The sequence below is a fragment of the Medicago sativa genome, chromosome 8 (assembly GCF_051527215.1).
Source record: "Medicago sativa cultivar Bolivia chromosome 8, Bolivia_mono, whole genome shotgun sequence".
Classification (NCBI taxonomy): Eukaryota; Viridiplantae; Streptophyta; class Magnoliopsida; order Fabales; family Fabaceae; genus Medicago; species Medicago sativa.
In genome coordinates this window covers 23,782,104-23,804,019 of record NC_140756.1, presented here as the reverse complement: position 1 = coordinate 23,804,019, position 21,916 = coordinate 23,782,104, and positions in this window count along the sequence as shown.

Here is a 21,916-nt window from a genome sequence, read left to right as displayed (position 1 = left end):
ACTTAACCCCCATTTTGGCCTTTTTAAAAAAAATTCTAAAATAAACCATGGATGTCGTAGATATGCTTGTTAGATTTCCTAGGAACTATTACATGCTTCGATTCGATAAGGCTAGGCCACTTTAGGACCTTTTTAGTGAAAGAAAAAGGGTCAAAAACGAGTAAAATCCGTAAATTAACAAGGAAATTCACTTAACCTTCATTTTGTCCATTTTCGAAAATGATAAAATCAACCTTGGAATTCGAATATATGCTTGTTAGATTTTATAGGAACTATTACATGCTTCGATTCGATAAGGCTAGGCCACTTTATGACCTTTTTAGTGAAAGAAAAAGGTCAAAAACGAGTAAAATCCATAAATTAACAAGGAAATTCACTTAACCCCCATTTTGGCCTTTTTAAAAAATTCTAAAATAAACCATGGATGTCGTAGATATGCTTGTTAGATTTCCTAGGAACTATTACATGCTTCGATTCGATAAGGCTAGGCCACTTTATGACCTTTTTAGTGAAAGAAAAAGGGTCAAAAACGAGTAAAATCCGTAAATTAACAAGGAAATTCACTTAACCCTCATTTTGTCCATTTTCGAAAATGATAAAATCAACCTTGGAATTCGAATATATGCTTGTTAGATTTCATAGGAACTATTACATGCTTCGATTCGATAAGGCTAGGCCACTTTATGACCTTTTTAGTGAAAGAAAAAAGGTCAAAAATGAGTAAAATCCGTATATTAACAAGGAAATTCAATTAACCCCCATTTTGGCCTTTTTAAAAAATTCTAAAATAAACCATGGATGTCGTAGATATTCTTGTTAGGTTTCCTAGGAACTATTACATGCTTCGATTCGATAAGGCTAGGCCACTTTATGACCTTTTTAGTGAAAGAAAAAGGTCAAAAACGAGTAAAATCCATAAATTAACAAGGAAATTCACTTAACCCCCATTTTGACCTTTTTAAAAAAAATTTAAAATAAACCATGGATGTCGTAGATATGCTTGTTAGATTTCCTAGGAACTATTACATGCTTCGATTCGATAAGGCTAGGCCACTTTATGACCTTTTTAGTGAAATAAAAACGTCAAAAATGAGTAAAATCCATAAATTAACAAGGAAATTCACTTAACCCCCATTTTGGCCTTTTTAAAAAATTCTGAAATAAACCATGGATGTCGTAGATATGCTTGTTAGATTTCCTAGGAACTATTACATGCTTCGATTCGATAAGGCTAGGCCACTTTATGACCTTTTTAGTGAAAGAAAAAGGTCAAAAACGAGTAAAATCCATAAATTAACAAGGAAATTCACTTAACCCCCATTTTGGCCTTTTTAAAAAATTCTAAAATAAACCATGGATGTCGTAGATATGCTTGTTAGATTTCCTAGGAACTATTACATGCTTCGATTCGATAAGGCTAGGCCACTTTATGACCTTTTGTAGTGAAAGAAAAAGGGTCAAAAACGAGTAAAATCCGTAAATTAACAAGGAAATTCACTTAACCCTCATTTTGTCCATTTTCGAAAATGATAAAATCAACCTTGGAATTCGAATATATGCTTGTTAGATTTCATAGGAACTATTACATGCTTCGATTCGATAAGGCTAGGCCACTTTATGACCTTTTTAGTGAAAGAAAAAAGGTCAAAAATGAGTAAAATCCGTATATTAACAAGGAAATTCAATTAACCCCCATTTTGGCCTTTTTAAAAAAATCTAAAATAAACCATGGATGTCGTAGATATGCTTGTTAGGTTTCCTAGGAACTATTACATGCTTCGATTCGATAAGGCTAGGCCACTTTATGACCTTTTTAGTGAAAGAAAAAGGTCAAAAACGAGTAAAATCCATAAATTAACAAGGAAATTCGCTTAACCCCCATTTTGGCCTTTTTAAAAAATTCTAAAATAAACCATGGATGTCGTAGATAAGCTTGTTAGATTTCCTAGGAACTATTACATGCTTCGATTCGATAAGGCTAGGCCACTTTATGACCTTTTTAGTGAAAGAAAAAGGGTCAAAAACGAGTAAAATCCGTAAATTAACAAGGAAATTCACTTAACCCTCATTTTGTCCATTTTCAAAAATGATAAAATCAACCTTGGAATTCGAATATATGCTTGTTAGATTTCATAGGAACTATTACATGCTTCGATTCGATAAGGCTAGGCCACTTTATGACCTTTTTAGTGAAAGAAAAAAGGTCAAAAATGAGTAAAATCCGTATATTAACAAGGAAATTCAATTAACCCCCATTTTGGCCTTTTTAAAAAATTCTAAAATAAACCATGGATGTCGTAGATATGCTTGTTAGGTTTCCTAGGAACTATTACATGCTTCGATTCGATAAGGCTAGGCCACTTTATGACCTTTTTAGTGAAAGAAAAAGGTCAAAAACGAGTAAAATCCATAAATTAACAAGGAAATTCACTTAACCCCCATTTTGGCCTTTTTAAAAAAAATTCTAAAATAAACCATGGATGTCGTAGATATGCTTGTTAGATTTCCTAGGAACTATTACATGCTTCGATTCGATAAGGCTAGGCCACTTTAGGACCTTTTTAGTGAAAGAAAAAGGGTCAAAAACGAGTAAAATCCGTAAATTAACAAGGAAATTCACTTAACCCTCATTTTGTCCATTTTCGAAAATGATAAAATCAACCTTGGAATTCGAATATATGCTTGTTAGATTTTATAGGAACTATTACATGCTTCGATTCGATAAGGCTAGGCCACTTTATGACCTTTTTAGTGAAAGAAAAAGGTCAAAAACGAGTAAAATCCATAAATTAACAAGGAAATTCACTTAACCCCCATTTTGGCCTTTTTAAAAAATTCTAAAATAAACCATGGATGTCGTAGATATGCTTGTTAGATTTCCTAGGAACTATTACATGCTTCGATTCGATAAGGCTAGGCCACTTTATGACCTTTTTAGTGAAAGAAAAAGGGTCAAAAACGAGTAAAATCCGTAAATTAACAAGGAAATTCACTTAACCCTCATTTTGTCCATTTTCGAAAATGATAAAATCAACCTTGGAATTCGAATATATGCTTGTTAGATTTCATAGGAACTATTACATGCTTCGATTCGATAAGGCTAGGCCACTTTATGACCTTTTTAGTGAAAGAAAAAAGGTCAAAAATGAGTAAAATCCGTATATTAACAAGGAAATTCAATTAACCCCCATTTTGGCCTTTTTAAAAAATTCTAAAATAAACCATGGATGTCGTAGATATTCTTGTTAGGTTTCCTAGGAACTATTACATGCTTCGATTCGATAAGGCTAGGCCACTTTATGACCTTTTTAGTGAAAGAAAAAGGTCAAAAACGAGTAAAATCCATAAATTAACAAGGAAATTCACTTAACCCCCATTTTGACCTTTTTAAAAAAAATTTAAAATAAACCATGGATGTCGTAGATATGCTTGTTAGATTTCCTAGGAACTATTACATGCTTCGATTCGATAAGGCTAGGCCACTTTATGACCTTTTTAGTGAAATAAAAACGTCAAAAATGAGTAAAATCCATAAATTAACAAGGAAATTCACTTAACCCCCATTTTGGCCTTTTTAAAAAATTCTGAAATAAACCATGGATGTCGTAGATATGCTTGTTAGATTTCCTAGGAACTATTACATGCTTCGATTCGATAAGGCTAGGCCACTTTATGACCTTTTTAGTGAAAGAAAAAGGTCAAAAACGAGTAAAATCCATAAATTAACAAGGAAATTCACTTAACCCCCATTTTGGCCTTTTTAAAAAATTCTAAAATAAACCATGGATGTCGTAGATATGCTTGTTAGATTTCCTAGGAACTATTACATGCTTCGATTCGATAAGGCTAGGCCACTTTATGACCTTTTGTAGTGAAAGAAAAAGGGTCAAAAACGAGTAAAATCCGTAAATTAACAAGGAAATTCACTTAACCCTCATTTTGTCCATTTTCGAAAATGATAAAATCAACCTTGGAATTCGAATATATGCTTGTTAGATTTCATAGGAACTATTACATGCTTCGATTCGATAAGGCTAGGCCACTTTATGACCTTTTTAGTGAAAGAAAAAAGGTCAAAAATGAGTAAAATCCGTATATTAACAAGGAAATTCAATTAACCCCCATTTTGGCCTTTTTAAAAAAATCTAAAATAAACCATGGATGTCGTAGATATGCTTGTTAGGTTTCCTAGGAACTATTACATGCTTCGATTCGATAAGGCTAGGCCACTTTATGACCTTTTTAGTGAAAGAAAAAGGTCAAAAACGAGTAAAATCCATAAATTAACAAGGAAATTCGCTTAACCCCCATTTTGGCCTTTTTAAAAAATTCTAAAATAAACCATGGATGTCGTAGATAAGCTTGTTAGATTTCCTAGGAACTATTACATGCTTCGATTCGATAAGGCTAGGCCACTTTATGACCTTTTTAGTGAAAGAAAAAGGGTCAAAAACGAGTAAAATCCGTAAATTAACAAGGAAATTCACTTAACCCTCATTTTGTCCATTTTCAAAAATGATAAAATCAACCTTGGAATTCGAATATATGCTTGTTAGATTTCATAGGAACTATTACATGCTTCGATTCGATAAGGCTAGGCCACTTTATGACCTTTTTAGTGAAAGAAAAAAGGTCAAAAATGAGTAAAATCCGTATATTAACAAGGAAATTCAATTAACCCCCATTTTGGCCTTTTTAAAAAATTCTAAAATAAACCATGGATGTCGTAGATATGCTTGTTAGGTTTCCTAGGAACTATTACATGCTTCGATTCGATAAGGCTAGGCCACTTTATGACCTTTTTAGTGAAAGAAAAAGGTCAAAAACGAGTAAAATCCATAAATTAACAAGGAAATTCACTTAACCCCCATTTTGGCCTTTTTAAAAAAAATTCTAAAATAAACCATGGATGTCGTAGATATGCTTGTTAGATTTCCTAGGAACTATTACATGCTTCGATTCGATAAGGCTAGGCCACTTTAGGACCTTTTTAGTGAAAGAAAAAGGGTCAAAAACGAGTAAAATCCGTAAATTAACAAGGAAATTCACTTAACCCTCATTTTGTCCATTTTCGAAAATGATAAAATCAACCTTGGAATTCGAATATATGCTTGTTAGATTTTATAGGAACTATTACATGCTTCGATTCGATAAGGCTAGGCCACTTTATGACCTTTTTAGTGAAAGAAAAAAGGTCAAAAATGAGTAAAATCCGTATATTAACAAGGAAATTCAATTAACCCCCATTTTGGCCTTTTTAAAAAAATCTAAAATAAACCATGGATGTCGTAGATATGCTTGTTAGGTTTCCTAGGAACTATTACATGCTTCGATTCGATAAGGCTAGGCCACTTTATGACCTTTTTAGTGAAAGAAAAAGGTCAAAAACGAGTAAAATCCATAAATTAACAAGGAAATTCGCTTAACCCCCATTTTGGCCTTTTTAAAAAATTCTAAAATAAACCATGGATGTCGTAGATAAGCTTGTTAGATTTCCTAGGAACTATTACATGCTTCGATTCGATAAGGCTAGGCCACTTTATGACCTTTTTAGTGAAAGAAAAAGGGTCAAAAACGAGTAAAATCCGTAAATTAACAAGGAAATTCACTTAACCCTCATTTTGTCCATTTTCAAAAATGATAAAATCAACCTTGGAATTCGAATATATGCTTGTTAGATTTCATAGGAACTATTACATGCTTCGATTCGATAAGGCTAGGCCACTTTATGACCTTTTTAGTGAAAGAAAAAAGGTCAAAAATGAGTAAAATCCGTATATTAACAAGGAAATTCAATTAACCCCCATTTTGGCCTTTTTAAAAAATTCTAAAATAAACCATGGATGTCGTAGATATGCTTGTTAGGTTTCCTAGGAACTATTACATGCTTCGATTCGATAAGGCTAGGCCACTTTATGACCTTTTTAGTGAAAGAAAAAGGTCAAAAACGAGTAAAATCCATAAATTAACAAGGAAATTCACTTAACCCCCATTTTGGCCTTTTTAAAAAAAATTCTAAAATAAACCATGGATGTCGTAGATATGCTTGTTAGATTTCCTAGGAACTATTACATGCTTCGATTCGATAAGGCTAGGCCACTTTAGGACCTTTTTAGTGAAAGAAAAAGGGTCAAAAACGAGTAAAATCCGTAAATTAACAAGGAAATTCACTTAACCCTCATTTTGTCCATTTTCGAAAATGATAAAATCAACCTTGGAATTCGAATATATGCTTGTTAGATTTTATAGGAACTATTACATGCTTCGATTCGATAAGGCTAGGCCACTTTATGACCTTTTTAGTGAAAGAAAAAGGTCAAAAACGAGTAAAATCCATAAATTAACAAGGAAATTCACTTAACCCCCATTTTGGCCTTTTTAAAAAATTCTAAAATAAACCATGGATGTCGTAGATATGCTTGTTAGATTTCCTAGGAACTATTACATGCTTCGATTCGATAAGGCTAGGCCACTTTATGACCTTTTTAGTGAAAGAAAAAGGGTCAAAAACGAGTAAAATCCGTAAATTAACAAGGAAATTCACTTAACCCTCATTTTGTCCATTTTCGAAAATGATAAAATCAACCTTGGAATTCGAATATATGCTTGTTAGATTTCATAGGAACTATTACATGCTTCGATTCGATAAGGCTAGGCCACTTTATGACCTTTTTAGTGAAAGAAAAAAGGTCAAAAATGAGTAAAATCCGTATATTAACAAGGAAATTCAATTAACCCCCATTTTGGCCTTTTTAAAAAATTCTAAAATAAACCATGGATGTCGTAGATATTCTTGTTAGGTTTCCTAGGAACTATTACATGCTTCGATTCGATAAGGCTAGGCCACTTTATGACCTTTTTAGTGAAAGAAAAAGGTCAAAAACGAGTAAAATCCATAAATTAACAAGGAAATTCACTTAACCCCCATTTTGACCTTTTTAAAAAAAATTTAAAATAAACCATGGATGTCGTAGATATGCTTGTTAGATTTCCTAGGAACTATTACATGCTTCGATTCGATAAGGCTAGGCCACTTTATGACCTTTTTAGTGAAATAAAAACGTCAAAAATGAGTAAAATCCATAAATTAACAAGGAAATTCACTTAACCCCCATTTTGGCCTTTTTAAAAAATTCTGAAATAAACCATGGATGTCGTAGATATGCTTGTTAGATTTCCTAGGAACTATTACATGCTTCGATTCGATAAGGCTAGGCCACTTTATGACCTTTTTAGTGAAAGAAAAAGGTCAAAAACGAGTAAAATCCATAAATTAACAAGGAAATTCACTTAACCCCCATTTTGGCCTTTTTAAAAAATTCTAAAATAAACCATGGATGTCGTAGATATGCTTGTTAGATTTCCTAGGAACTATTACATGCTTCGATTCGATAAGGCTAGGCCACTTTATGACCTTTTGTAGTGAAAGAAAAAGGGTCAAAAACGAGTAAAATCCGTAAATTAACAAGGAAATTCACTTAACCCTCATTTTGTCCATTTTCGAAAATGATAAAATCAACCTTGGAATTCGAATATATGCTTGTTAGATTTCATAGGAACTATTACATGCTTCGATTCGATAAGGCTAGGCCACTTTATGACCTTTTTAGTGAAAGAAAAAAGGTCAAAAATGAGTAAAATCCGTATATTAACAAGGAAATTCAATTAACCCCCATTTTGGCCTTTTTAAAAAAATCTAAAATAAACCATGGATGTCGTAGATATGCTTGTTAGGTTTCCTAGGAACTATTACATGCTTCGATTCGATAAGGCTAGGCCACTTTATGACCTTTTTAGTGAAAGAAAAAGGTCAAAAACGAGTAAAATCCATAAATTAACAAGGAAATTCACTTTACCCCCATTTTGGCCTTTTTAAAAAAAATTTAAAATAAACCATGGATGTCGTAGATATGCTTGTTAGATTTCCTAGGAACTATTACATGCTTCGATTCGATAAGGCTAGGCCACTTTATGACCTTTTTAGTGAAAGAAAAAGGGTCAAAAACGAGTAAAATCCGTAAATTAACAAGGAAATTCACTTAACCCTCATTTTGTCCATTTTCGAAAATGATAAAATCAACCTTGGAATTCGAATATATGCTTGTTAGATTTTATAGGAACTATTACATGCTTCGATTCGATAAGGCTAGGCCACTTTATGACCTTTTTAGTGAAAGAAAAAGGTCAAAAACGAGTAAAATCCATAAATTAACAAGGAAATTCACTTAACCCCCATTTTGGCCTTTTTAAAAAATTCTAAAATAAACCATGGATGTCGTAGATATGCTTGTTAGATTTCCTAGGAACTATTACATGCTTCGATTCGATAAGGCTAGGCCACTTTATGACCTTTTTAGTGAAAGAAAAAAGGTCAAAAATGAGTAAAATCCGTATATTAACAAGGAAATTCAATTAACCCCCATTTTGGCCTTTTTAAAAAATTCTAAAATAAACCATGGATGTCGTAGATATTCTTGTTAGGTTTCCTAGGAACTATTACATGCTTCGATTCGATAAGGCTAGGCCACTTTATGACCTTTTTAGTGAAAGAAAAAGGTCAAAAACGAGTAAAATCCATAAATTAACAAGGAAATTCACTTAACCCCCATTTTGACCTTTTTAAAAAAAATTTAAAATAAACCATGGATGTCGTAGATATGCTTGTTAGATTTCCTAGGAACTATTACATGCTTCGATTCGATAAGGCTAGGCCACTTTATGACCTTTTTAGTGAAATAAAAACGTCAAAAATGAGTAAAATCCATAAATTAACAAGGAAATTCACTTAACCCCCATTTTGGCCTTTTTAAAAAATTCTGAAATAAACCATGGATGTCGTAGATATGCTTGTTAGAATTCCTAGGAACTATTACATGCTTCGATTCGATAAGGCTAGGCCACTTTATGACCTTTTTAGTGAAAGAAAAAGGTCAAAAACGAGTAAAATCCATAAATTAACAAGGAAATTCACTTAACCCCCATTTTGGCCTTTTTAAAAAATTCTAAAATAAACCATGGATGTCGTAGATATGCTTGTTAGATTTCCTAGGAACTATTACATGCTTCGATTCGATAAGGCTAAGCCACTTTATGACCTTTTGTAGTGAAAGAAAAAGGGTCAAAAACGAGTAAAATCCGTAAATTAACAAGGAAATTCACTTAACCCTCATTTTGTCCATTTTCGAAAATGATAAAATCAACCTTGGAATTCGAATATATGCTTGTTAGATTTCATAGGAACTATTACATGCTTCGATTCGATAAGGCTAGGCCACTTTATGACCTTTTTAGTGAAAGAAAAAAGGTCAAAAATGAGTAAAATCCGTATATTAACAAGGAAATTCAATTAACCCCCATTTTGGCCTTTTTAAAAAAATCTAAAATAAACCATGGATGTCGTAGATATCCTTGTTAGGTTTCCTAGGAACTATTACATGCTTCGATTCGATAAGGCTAGGCCACTTTATGACCTTTTTAGTGAAAGAAAAAGGTCAAAAACGAGTAAAATCCATAAATTAACAAGGAAATTCACTTTACCCCCATTTTGGCCTTTTTAAAAAAAATTTAAAATAAACCATGGATGTCGTAGATATGCTTGTTAGATTTCCTAGGAACTATTACATGCTTCGATTCGATAAGGCTAGGCCACTTTATGACCTTTTTAGTGAAAGAAAAAGGGTCAAAAACGAGTAAAATCCGTAAATTAACAAGGAAATTCACTTAACCCTCATTTTGTCCATTTTCGAAAATGATAAAATCAACCTTGGAATTCGAATATATGCTTGTTAGATTTTATAGGAACTATTACATGCTTCGATTCGATAAGGCTAGGCCACTTTATGACCTTTTTAGTGAAAGAAAAAGGTCAAAAACGAGTAAAATCCATAAATTAACAAGGAAATTCACTTAACCCCCATTTTGGCCTTTTTAAAAAATTCTAAAATAAACCATGGATGTCGTAGATATGCTTGTTAGATTTCCTAGGAACTATTACATGCTTCGATTCGATAAGGCTAGGCCACTTTATGACCTTTTTAGTGAAAGAAAAAGGGTCAAAAACGAGTAAAATCCGTAAATTAACAAGGAAATTCACTTAACCCTCATTTTGTCCATTTTCGAAAATGATAAAATCAACCTTGGAATTCGAATATATGCTTGTTAGATTTCATAGGAACTATTACATGCTTCGATTCGATAAGGCTAGGCCACTTTATGACCTTTTTAGTGAAAGAAAAAAGGTCAAAAATGAATAAAATCCGTATATTAACAAGGAAATTCAATTAACCCCCATTTTGGCCTTTTTAAAAAATTCTAAAATAAACCATGGATGTCGTAGATATGCTTGTTAGGTTTCCTAGGAACTATTACATGCTTCGATTCGATAAGGCTAGGCCACTTTATGACCTTTTTAGTGAAAGAAAAAGGTCAAAAACGAGTAAAATCCATAAATTAACAAGGAAATTCACTTAACCCCCATTTTGGCCTTTTTAAAAAAAATTTAAAATAAACCATGGATGTCGTAGATATGCTTGTTAGATTTCCTAGGAACTATTACATGCTTCGATTCGATAAGGCTAGGCCACTTTATGACCTTTTTAGTGAAAGAAAAAGGGTAAAAAACGAGTAAAATCAGTAAATTAACAAGGAAATTCACTTAACCCTCATTTTGTCCATTTTCGAAAATGATAAAATCAACCTTGGAATTCGAATATATGCTTGTTAGATTTCATAGGAACTATTACATGCTTCGATTCGATAAGGCTAGGCCACTTTATGACCTTTTTAGTGAAAGAAAAAAGGTCAAAAATGAGTAAAATCCGTATATTAACAAGGAAATTCAATTAACCCCCATTTTGGCCTTTTTAAAAAATTCTAAAATAAACCATGGATGTCGTAGATATGCTTGTTAGGTTTCCTAGGAACTATTACATGCTTCGATTCGATAAGGCTAGGCCACTTTATGACCTTTTTAGCGAAAGAAAAAGGTCAAAAACGAGTAAAATCCATAAATTAAAAAGGAAATTCACTTAACCCCCATTTTGGCCTTTTTAAAAAAAATTTAAAATAAACCATGGATGTCGTAGATATGCTTGTTAGATTTCCTAGGAACTATTACATGCTTCGATTCGATAAGGCTAGGCCACTTTATGACCTTTTTAGTGAAAGAAAAAGGGTCAAAAACGAGTAAAATCCGTAAATTAACAAGGAAATTCACTTAACCCTCATTTTGTCCATTTTCGAAAATGATAAAATCAACCTTGGAATTCGAATATATGCTTGTTAGATTTTATAGGAACTATTACATGCTTCGATTCGATAAGGCTAGGCCACTTTATGACCTTTTTAGTGAATGAAAAAGGTCAAAAACGAGTAAAATCCATAAATTAACAAGGAAATTCACTTAACCCCCATTTTGGCCTTTTTAAAAAATTCTAAAATAAACCATGGATGTTGTAGATATGCTTGTTAGATTTCCTAGGAACTATTACATGCTTCGATTCGATAAGGCTAGGCCACTTTATGACCTTTTTAGTGAAAGAAAAAGGGTCAAAAACGAGTAAAATCCGTAAATTAACAAGGAAATTCACTTAACCCTCATTTTGTCCATTTTCGAAAATGATAAAATCAACCTTGGAATTCGAATATATGCTTGTTAGATTTCATAGGAACTATTACATGCTTCGATTCGATAAGGCTAGGCCACTTTATGACCTTTTTAGTGAAAGAAAAAAGGTCAAAAATGAGTAAAATCCGTATATTAACAAGGAAATTCAATTAACCCCCATTTTGGCCTTTTTAAAAAATTCTAAAATAAACCATGGATGTCGTAGATATGCTTGTTAGGTTTCCTAGGAACTATTACATGCTTCGATTCGATAAGGCTAGGCCACTTTATGACCTTTTTAGTGAAAGAAAAAGGTCAAAAACGAGTAAAATCCATAAATTAACAAGGAAATTCACTTAACCCCCATTTTGGCCTTTTTAAAAAAAATTTAAAATAAACCATGGATGTCGTAGATATGCTTGTTAGATTTCCTAGGAACTATTACATGCTTCGATTCGATAAGGCTAGGCCACTTTATGACCTTTTTAGTGAAAGAAAAAGGGTCAAAAACGAGTAAAATCCGTAAATTAACAAGGAAATTCACTTAACCCCCATTTTGGCCGTTTTTCAAAATTCTAAAATAAACCATGGATGTCGTAGATATGCTTGTTAGATTTCCTAGGAACTATTACATGCTTCGATTCGATAAGGCTAGGCCACTTTATGACCTTTTTAGTGAAAGAAAAAGGGTCAAAAACGAGTAAAATCCGTAAATTAACAAGGAAATTCACTTAACCCCCATTTTGGCCGTTTTTAAAAATTCTAAAATAAACCATGGATGTCGTAGATATGCTTGTTAGATTTCCTAGGAACTATTAAATGCTTCGACTCGATAAGGCTAGGCCACTTTATGACCTTTTTAGTGAAAGAAAAAGGGTCAAAAACGAGTAAAATCCGTAAATTAACAAGGAAATTCACTTAACCCTCATTTTGTCCATTTTTGAAAATGATAAAATCAACCTTGGAATTCGAATATATGCTTGTTAGATTTCATAGGAACTATTACATGCTTCGATTCGATAAGGCTAGGCCACTTTATGACCTTTTTAGTGAAAGAAAAAGGTCAAAAACGAGTAAAATCCATAAATTAACAAGGAAATTCACTTAACCCCCATTTTGGCCTTTTTAAAAAAAATTTAAAATAAACCATGGATGTCGTAGATATGCTTGTTAGATTTCCTAGGAACTATTACATGCTTCGATTCGATAAGGCTAGGCCACTTTATGACCTTTTTAGTGAAATAAAAAGGTCAAAACGAGTAAAATCCATAAATTAACAAGGAAATTCACTTAACCCCCATTTTGGCCTTTTTAAAAAATTCTGAAATAAACCATGGATGTCGTAGATATGCTTGTTAGATTTCCTAGGAACTATTACATGCTTCGATTCGATAAGGCTAGGCCACTTTATGACCTTTTTAGTGAAAGAAAAAGGTCAAAAACGAGTAAAATCCATAAATTAACAAGGAAATTCACTTAACCCCCATTTTGGCCTTTTTAAAAAATTCTAAAATAAACCATGGATGTCGTAGATATTCTTGTTAGATTTCCTAGGAACTATTACATGCTTCGATTCGATAAGGCTAGGCCACTTTATGACCTTTTTAGTGAAAGAAAAAGGGTCAAAAACGAGTAAAATCCGTAAATTAACAAGGAAATTCACTTAACCCTCATTTTGTCCATTTTCGAAAATGATAAAATCAACCTTGGAATTCGAATATATGCTTGTTAGATTTCATAGGAACTATTACATGCTTCGATTCGATAAGGCTAGGCCACTTTATGACCTTTTTAGTGAAAGAAAAAGGTCAAAAACGAGTAAAATCCATAAATTAACAAGGAAATTCACTTAACCCCCATTTTGGCCTTTTTAAAAAAAATTTAAAATAAACCATGGATGTCGTAGATATGCTTGTTAGATTTCCTAGGAACTATTACATGCTTCGATTCGATAAGGCTAGGCCACTTTATGACCTTTTTAGTGAAAGAAAAAGGGTCAAAAACGAGTAAAATCCGTAAATTAACAAGGAAATTCACTTAACCCTCATTTTGTCCATTTTCGAAAATGATAAAATCAACCTTGGAATTCGAATATATGCTTGTTAGATTTTATAGGAACTATTACATGCTTCGATTCGATAAGGCTAGGCCACTTTATGACCTTTTTAGTGAATGAAAAAGGTCAAAAACGAGTAAAATCCATAAATTAACAAGGAAATTCACTTAACCCCCATTTTGGCCTTTTTAAAAAATTCTAAAATAAACCATGGATGTCGTAGATATGCTTGTTAGATTTCCTAGGAACTATTACATGCTTCGATTCGATAAGGCTAGGCCACTTTATGACCTTTTTAGTGAAAGAAAAAGGGTCAAAAACGAGTAAAATCCGTAAATTAACAAGGAAATTCACTTAACCCTCATTTTGTCCATTTTCGAAAATGATAAAATCAACCTTGGAATTCGAATATATGCTTGTTAGATTTCATAGGAACTATTACATGCTTTGATTCGATAAGGCTAGGCCACTTTATGACCTTTTTAGTGAAAGAAAAAAGGTCAAAAATGAGTAAAATCCGTATATTAACAAGGAAATTCAATTAACCCCCATTTTGGCCTTTTTAAAAAATTCTAAAATAAACCATGGATGTCGTAGATATGCTTGTTAGGTTTCCTAGGAACTATTACATGCTTCGATTCGATAAGGCTAGGCCACTTTATGACCTTTTTAGTGAAAGAAAAAGGTCAAAAACGAGTAAAATCCATAAATTAACAAGGAAATTCACTTAACCCCCATTTTGGCCTTTTTAAAAAAAATTTAAAATAAACCATGGATGTCGTAGATATGCTTGTTAGATTTCCTAGGAACTATTACATGCTTCGATTCGATAAGGCTAGGCCACTTTATGACCTTTTTAGTGAAAGAAAAAGGGTCAAAAACGAGTAAAATCCGTAAATTAACAAGGAAATTCACTTAACCCCCATTTTGGCCGTTTTTCAAAATTCTAAAATAAACCATGGATGTCGTAGATATGCTTGTTAGATTTCCTAGGAACTATTACATGCTTCGATTCGATAAGGCTAGGCCACTTTATGACCTTTTTAGTGAAAGAAAAAGGGTCAAAAACGAGTAAAATCCGTAAATTAACAAGGAAATTCACTTAACCCCCATTTTGGCCGTTTTTAAAAATTCTAAAATAAACCATGGATGTCGTAGATATGCTTGTTAGATTTCCTAGGAACTATTAAATGCTTCGACTCGATAAGGCTAGGCCACTTTATGACCTTTTTAGTGAAAGAAAAAGGGTCAAAAACGAGTAAAATCCGTAAATTAACAAGGAAATTCACTTAACCCTCATTTTGTCCATTTTTGAAAATGATAAAATCAACCTTGGAATTCGAATATATGCTTGTTAGATTTCATAGGAACTATTACATGCTTCGATTCGATAAGGCTAGGCCACTTTATGACCTTTTTAGTGAAATAAAAAGGTCAAAAACGAGTAAAATCCATAAATTAACAAGGAAATTCACTTAACCCCCATTTTGGCCTTTTTAAAAAATTCTGAAATAAACCATGGATGTCGTAGATATGCTTGTTAGATTTTCTAGGAACTATTACATGCTTCGATTCGATAAGGCTAGGCCACTTTATGACCTTTTTAGTGAAAGAAAAAGGTCAAAAACGAGTAAAATCCATAAATTAACAAGGAAATTCACTTTACCCCCATTTTGGCCTTTTTAAAAAAAATTTAAAATAAACCATGGATGTCGTAGATATGCTTGTTAGATTTCCTAGGAACTATTACATGCTTCGATTCGATAAGGCTAGGCCACTTTATGACCTTTTTAGTGAAAGAAAAAGGGTCAAAAACGAGTAAAATCCGTAAATTAACAAGGAAATTCACTTAACCCTCATTTTGTCCATTTTCGAAAATGATAAAATCAACCTTGGAATTCGAATATATGCTTGTTAGATTTTATAGGAACTATTACATGCTTCGATTCGATAAGGCTAGGCCACTTTATGACCTTTTTAGTGAAAGAAAAAGGTCAAAAACGAGTAAAATCCATAAATTAACAAGGAAATTCACTTAACCCCCATTTTGGCCTTTTTAAAAAATTCTAAAATAAACCATGGATGTCGTAGATATGCTTGTTAGATTTCCTAGGAACTATTACATGCTTCGATTCGATAAGGCTAGGCCACTTTATGACCTTTTTAGTGAAAGAAAAAGGGTCAAAAACGAGTAAAATCCGTAAATTAACAAGGAAATTCACTTAACCCTCATTTTGTCCATTTTCGAAAATGATAAAATCAACCTTGGAATTCGAATATATGCTTGTTAGATTTCATAGGAACTATTACATGCTTCGATTCGATAAGGCTAGGCCACTTTATGACCTTTTTAGTGAAAGAAAAAAGGTCAAAAATGAGTAAAATCCGTATATTAACAAGGAAATTCAATTAACCCCCATTTTGGCCTTTTTAAAAAATTCTAAAATAAACCATGGATGTCGTAGATATGCTTGTTAGGTTTCCTAGGAACTATTACATGCTTCGATTCGATAAGGCTAGGCCACTTTATGACCTTTTTAGTGAAAGAAAAAGGTCAAAAACGAGTAAAATCCATAAATTAACAAGGAAATTCACTTAACCCCCATTTTGGCCTTCTTAAAAAAAATTTAAAATAAACCATGGATGTCGTAGATATGCTTGTTAGATTTCCTAGGAACTATTACATGCTTCGATTCGATAAGGCTAGGCCACTTTATGACCTTTTTAGTGAAAGAAAAAGGGTCAAAAACGAGTAAAATCAGTAAATTAACAAGGAAATTCACTTAACCCTCATTTTGTCCATTTTCGAAAATGATAAAATCAACCTTGGAATTCGAATATATGCTTGTTAGATTTCATAGGAACTATTACATGCTTCGATTCGATAAGGCTAGGCCACTTTATGACCTTTTTAGTGAAAGAAAAAAGGTCAAAAATGAGTAAAATCCGTATATTAACAAGGAAATTCAATTAACCCCCATTTTGGCCTTTTTAAAAAATTCTAAAATAAACCATGGATGTCGTAGATATGCTTGTTAGGTTTCCTAGGAACTATTACAAGCTTCGATTCGATAAGGCTAGGCCACTTTATGACCTTTTTAGCGAAAGAAAAAGGTCAAAAACGAGTAAAATCCATAAATTAACAAGGAAATTCACTTAACCCCCATTTTGGCCTTTTTAAAAAAAATTTAAAATAAACCATGGATGTCGTAGATATGCTTGTTAGATTTCCTAGGAACTATTACATGCTTCGATTCGATAAGGCTAGGCCACTTTATGACCTTTTTAGTGAAAGAAAAAGGGTCAAAAACGAGTAAAATCCGTAAATTAACAAGGAAATTCACTTAACCCTCATTTTGTCCATTTTCGAAAATGATAAAATCAACCTTGGAATTCGAATATATGCTTGTTAGATTTTATAGGAACTATTACATGCTTCGATTCGATAAGGCTAGGCCACTTTATGACCTTTTTAGTGAATGAAAAAGGTCAAAAACGAGTAAAATCCATAAATTAACAAGGAAATTCACTTAACCCCCATTTTGGCCTTTTTAAAAAATTCTAAAATAAACCATGGATGTCGTAGATATGCTTGTTAGATTTCCTAGGAACTATTACATGCTTCGATTCGATAAGGCTAGGCCACTTTATGACCTTTTTAGTGAAAGAAAAAGGGTCAAAAACGAGTAAAATCCGTAAATTAACAAGGAAATTCACTTAACCCTCATTTTGTCCATTTTCGAAAATGATAAAATCAACCTTGGAATTCGAATATATGCTTGTTAGATTTCATAGGAACTATTACATGCTTCGATTCGATAAGGCTAGGCCACTTTATGACCTTTTTAGTGAAAGAAAAAAGGTCAAAAATGAGTAAAATCCGTATATTAACAAGGAAATTCAATTAACCCCCATTTTGGCCTTTTTAAAAAATTCTAAAATAAACCATGGATGTCGTAGATATGCTTGTTAGGTTTCCTAGGAACTATTACATGCTTCGATTCGATAAGGCTAGGCCACTTTATGACCTTTTTAGTGAAAGAAAAAGGTCAAAAACGAGTAAAATCCATAAATTAACAAGGAAATTCACTTAACCCCCATTTTGGCCTTTTTAAAAAAAATTTAAAATAAACCATGGATGTCGTAGATATGCTTGTTAGATTTCCTAGGAACTATTACATGCTTCGATTCGATAAGGCTAGGCCACTTTATGACCTTTTTAGTGAAAGAAAAAGGGTCAAAAACGAGTAAAATCCGTAAATTAACAAGGAAATTCACTTAACCCCCATTTTGGCCGTTTTTCAAAATTCTAAAATAAACCATGGATGTCGTAGATATGCTTGTTAGATTTCCTAGGAACTATTACATGCTTCGATTCGATAAGGCTAGGCCACTTTATGACCTTTTTAGTGAAAGAAAAAGGGTCAAAAACGAGTAAAATCCGTAAATTAACAAGGAAATTCACTTAACCCCCATTTTGGCCGTTTTTAAAAATTCTAAAATAAACCATGGATGTCGTAGATATGCTTGTTAGATTTCCTAGGAACTATTAAATGCTTCGACTCGATAAGGCTAGGCCACTTTATGACCTTTTTAGTGAAAGAAAAAGGGTCAAAAACGAGTAAAATCCGTAAATTAACAAGGAAATTCACTTAACCCTCATTTTGTCCATTTTTGAAAATGATAAAATCAACCTTGGAATTCGAATATATGCTTGTTAGATTTCATAGGAACTATTACATGCTTCGATTCGATAAGGCTAGGCCACTTTATGACCTTTTTAGTGAAATAAAAAGGTCAAAAACGAGTAAAATCCATAAATTAACAAGGAAATTCACTTAACCCCCATTTTGGCCTTTTTAAAAAATTCTGAAATAAACCATGGATGTCGTAGATATGCTTGTTAGATTTTCTAGGAACTATTACATGCTTCGATTCGATAAGGCTAGGCCACTTTATGACCTTTTTAGTGAAAGAAAAAGGTCAAAAACGAGTAAAATCCATAAATTAACAAGGAAATTCACTTAACCCCCATTTTGGCCTTTTTAAAAAATTCTAAAATAAACCATGGATGTCGTAGATATGCTTGTTAGATTTCCTAGGAACTATTACATGCTTCGATTCGATAAGGCTAGGCCACTTTATGACCTTTTTAGTGAAAGAAAAAGGGTCAAAAACGAGTAAAATCCGTAAATTAACAAGGAAATTCACTTAACCCTCATTTTGTCCATTTTCGAAAATGATAAAATCAACCTTGGAATTCGAATATATGCTTGTTAGATTTCATAGGAACTATTACATGCTTCGATTCAATAAGGCTAGACCACTTTATGACCTTTTTAGTGAAAGAAAAAAGGTCAAAAATGAGTAAAATCCGTATATTAACAAGGAAATTCAATTAACCCCCATTTTGGCCTTTTTAAAAAATTCTAAAATAAACCATGGATGTCGTAGATATGCTTGTTAGGTTTCCTAGGAACTATTACATGCTTCGATTCGATAAGGCTAGGCCACTTTATGACCTTTTTAGTGAAAGAAAAAGGTCAAAAACGAGTAAAATCCATAAATTAACAAGGAAATTCACTTAACCCCCATTTTGGCCTTTTTAAAAAAAATTTAAAATAAACCATGGATGTCGTAGATATGCTTGTTAAATTTCCTAGGAACTATTACATGCTTCGATTCGATAAGGCTAGGCCACTTTATGACCTTTTTAGTGAAAGAAAAAGGGTCAAAAACGAGTAAAATCCGTAAATTAACAAGGAAATTCACTTAACCCCCATTTTGGCCGTTTTTCAAAATTCTAAAATAAACCATGGATGTCGTAGATATGCTTGTTAGATTTCCCAGGAACTATTACATGCTTCGATTCGATAAGGCTAGGCCACTTTATGACTTTTTAGTGAAAGAAAAAGGGTCAAAAACGAGTAAAATCCGTTAATTAACAAGGAAATTCACTTAACCCCCATTTTGGCCGTTTTTAAAAATTCTAAAATAAACCATGGATGTCGTAGATATGCTTGTTAGATTTCCTAGGAACTATTAAATGCTTCGACTCGATAAGGCTAGGCCACTCTATGACCTTTTCAGTGAAAGAAAAAGGGTCAAAAACGAGTAAAATCCGTAAATTAACAAGGAAATTCACTTAACCCTCATTTTGTCCATTTTTGAAAATGATAAAATCAACCTTGGAATTCGAATATATGCTTGTTAGATTTCATAGGAACTATTACATGCTTCGATTCGATAAGGCTAGGCCACTTTATGACCTTTTTAGTGAAATAAAAAGGTCAAAAACGAGTAAAATCCATAAATTAACAAGTAAATTCACTTAACCCCCATTTTGGCCTTTTTAAAAAATTCTGAAATAAACCATGGATGTCGTAGATATGCTTGTTAGATTTCCTAGGAACTATTACATGCTTCGATTCGATAAGGCTAGGCCACTTTATGACCTTTTTAGTGAAAGAAAAAGGTCAAAAACGAGTAAAATCCATAAATTAACAAGGAAATTCACTTAACCCCCATTTTGGCCTTTTTAAAAAAAATTTAAAATAAACCATGGATGTCGTAGATATGCTTGTTAGATTTCCTAGGAACTATTACATGCTTCGATTCGATAAGGCTAGGCCACTTTATGACCTTTTTAGTGAAAGAAAAAGGGTCAAAAACGAGTAAAATCCGTAAATTAACAAGGAAATTCACTTAACCCTCATTTTGTCTATTTTCGAAAATGATAAAATCAACCTTGGAATTCGAATATATGCTTGTTAGATTTTATAGGAACTATTACATGCTTCGATTCGATAAGGCTAGGCCACTTTATGACCTTTTTAGTGAAAGAAAAAGGTCAAAAACGAGTAAAATCCATAAATTAACAAGGAAATTCACTTAACCCCCATTTTGGCCTTTTTAAAAAATTCTAAAATAAACCATGGATGTCGTAGATATGCTTGTTAGATTTCCTAGGAACTATTACATGCTTCGATTCGATAAGGCTAGGCCACTTTATGACCTTTTTAGTGAAAGAAAAAGGGTCAAAAACGAGTAAAATCCGTAAATTAACAAGGAAATTCACTTAACCCTCATTTTGTCCATTTTCGAAAATGATAAAATCAACCTTGGAATTCGAATATATGCTTGTTAGATTTCATAGGAACTATTACATGCTTCGATTCGATAAGGCTAGGCCACTTTATGACCTTTTTAGTGAAAGAAAAAAGGTCAAAAATGAGTAAAATCCGTATATTAACAAGGAAATTCAATTAACCCCCATTTTGGCCTTTTTAAAAAATTCTAAAATAAACCATGGATGTCGTAGATATGCTTGTTAGGTTTCCTAGGAACTATTACATGCTTCGATTCGATAAGGCTAGGCCACTTTATGACCTTTTTAGTGAAAGAAAAAGGTCAAAAACGAGTAAAATCCATAAATTAACAAGGAAATTCACTTAACCCCCATTTTGGCCTTTTTAAAAAAAATTTAAAATAAACCATGGATGTCGTAGATATGCTTGTTAGATTTCCTAGGAACTATTACATGCTTCGATTCGATAAGGCTAGGCCACTTTATGACCTTTTTAGTGAAATAAAAAGGTCAAAACGAGTAAAATCCATAAATTAACAAGGAAATTCACTTAACCCCCATTTTGGCCTTTTTAAAAAATTCTGAAATAAACCATGGATGTCGTAGATATGCTTGTTAGATTTCCTAGGAACTATTACATGCTTCGATTCGATAAGGCTAGGCCACTTTATGACCTTTTTAGTGAAAGAAAAAGGTCAAAAACGAGTAAAATCCATAAATTAACAAGGAAATTCACTTAACCCCCATTTTGGCCTTTTTAAAAAATTCTAAAATAAACCATGGATGTCGTAGATATGCTTGTTAGATTTCCTAGGAACTATTACATGCTTCGATTCGATAAGGCTAGGCCACTTTATGACCTTTTTAGTGAAAGAAAAAGGGTCAAAAACGAGTAAAATCCGTAAATTAACAAGGAAATTCACTTAACCCTCATTTTGTCCATTTTCGAAAATGATAAAATCAACCTTGGAATTCGAATATATGCTTGTTAGATTTCATAGGAACTATTACATGCTTCGATTCGATAAGGCTAGGCCACTTTATGACCTTTTTAGTGAAAGAAAAAGGTCAAAAACGAGTAAAATCCATAAATTAACAAGGAAATTCACTTAACCCCCATTTTGGCCTTTTTAAAAAATTCTAAAATAAACCATGGATGTCGTAGATA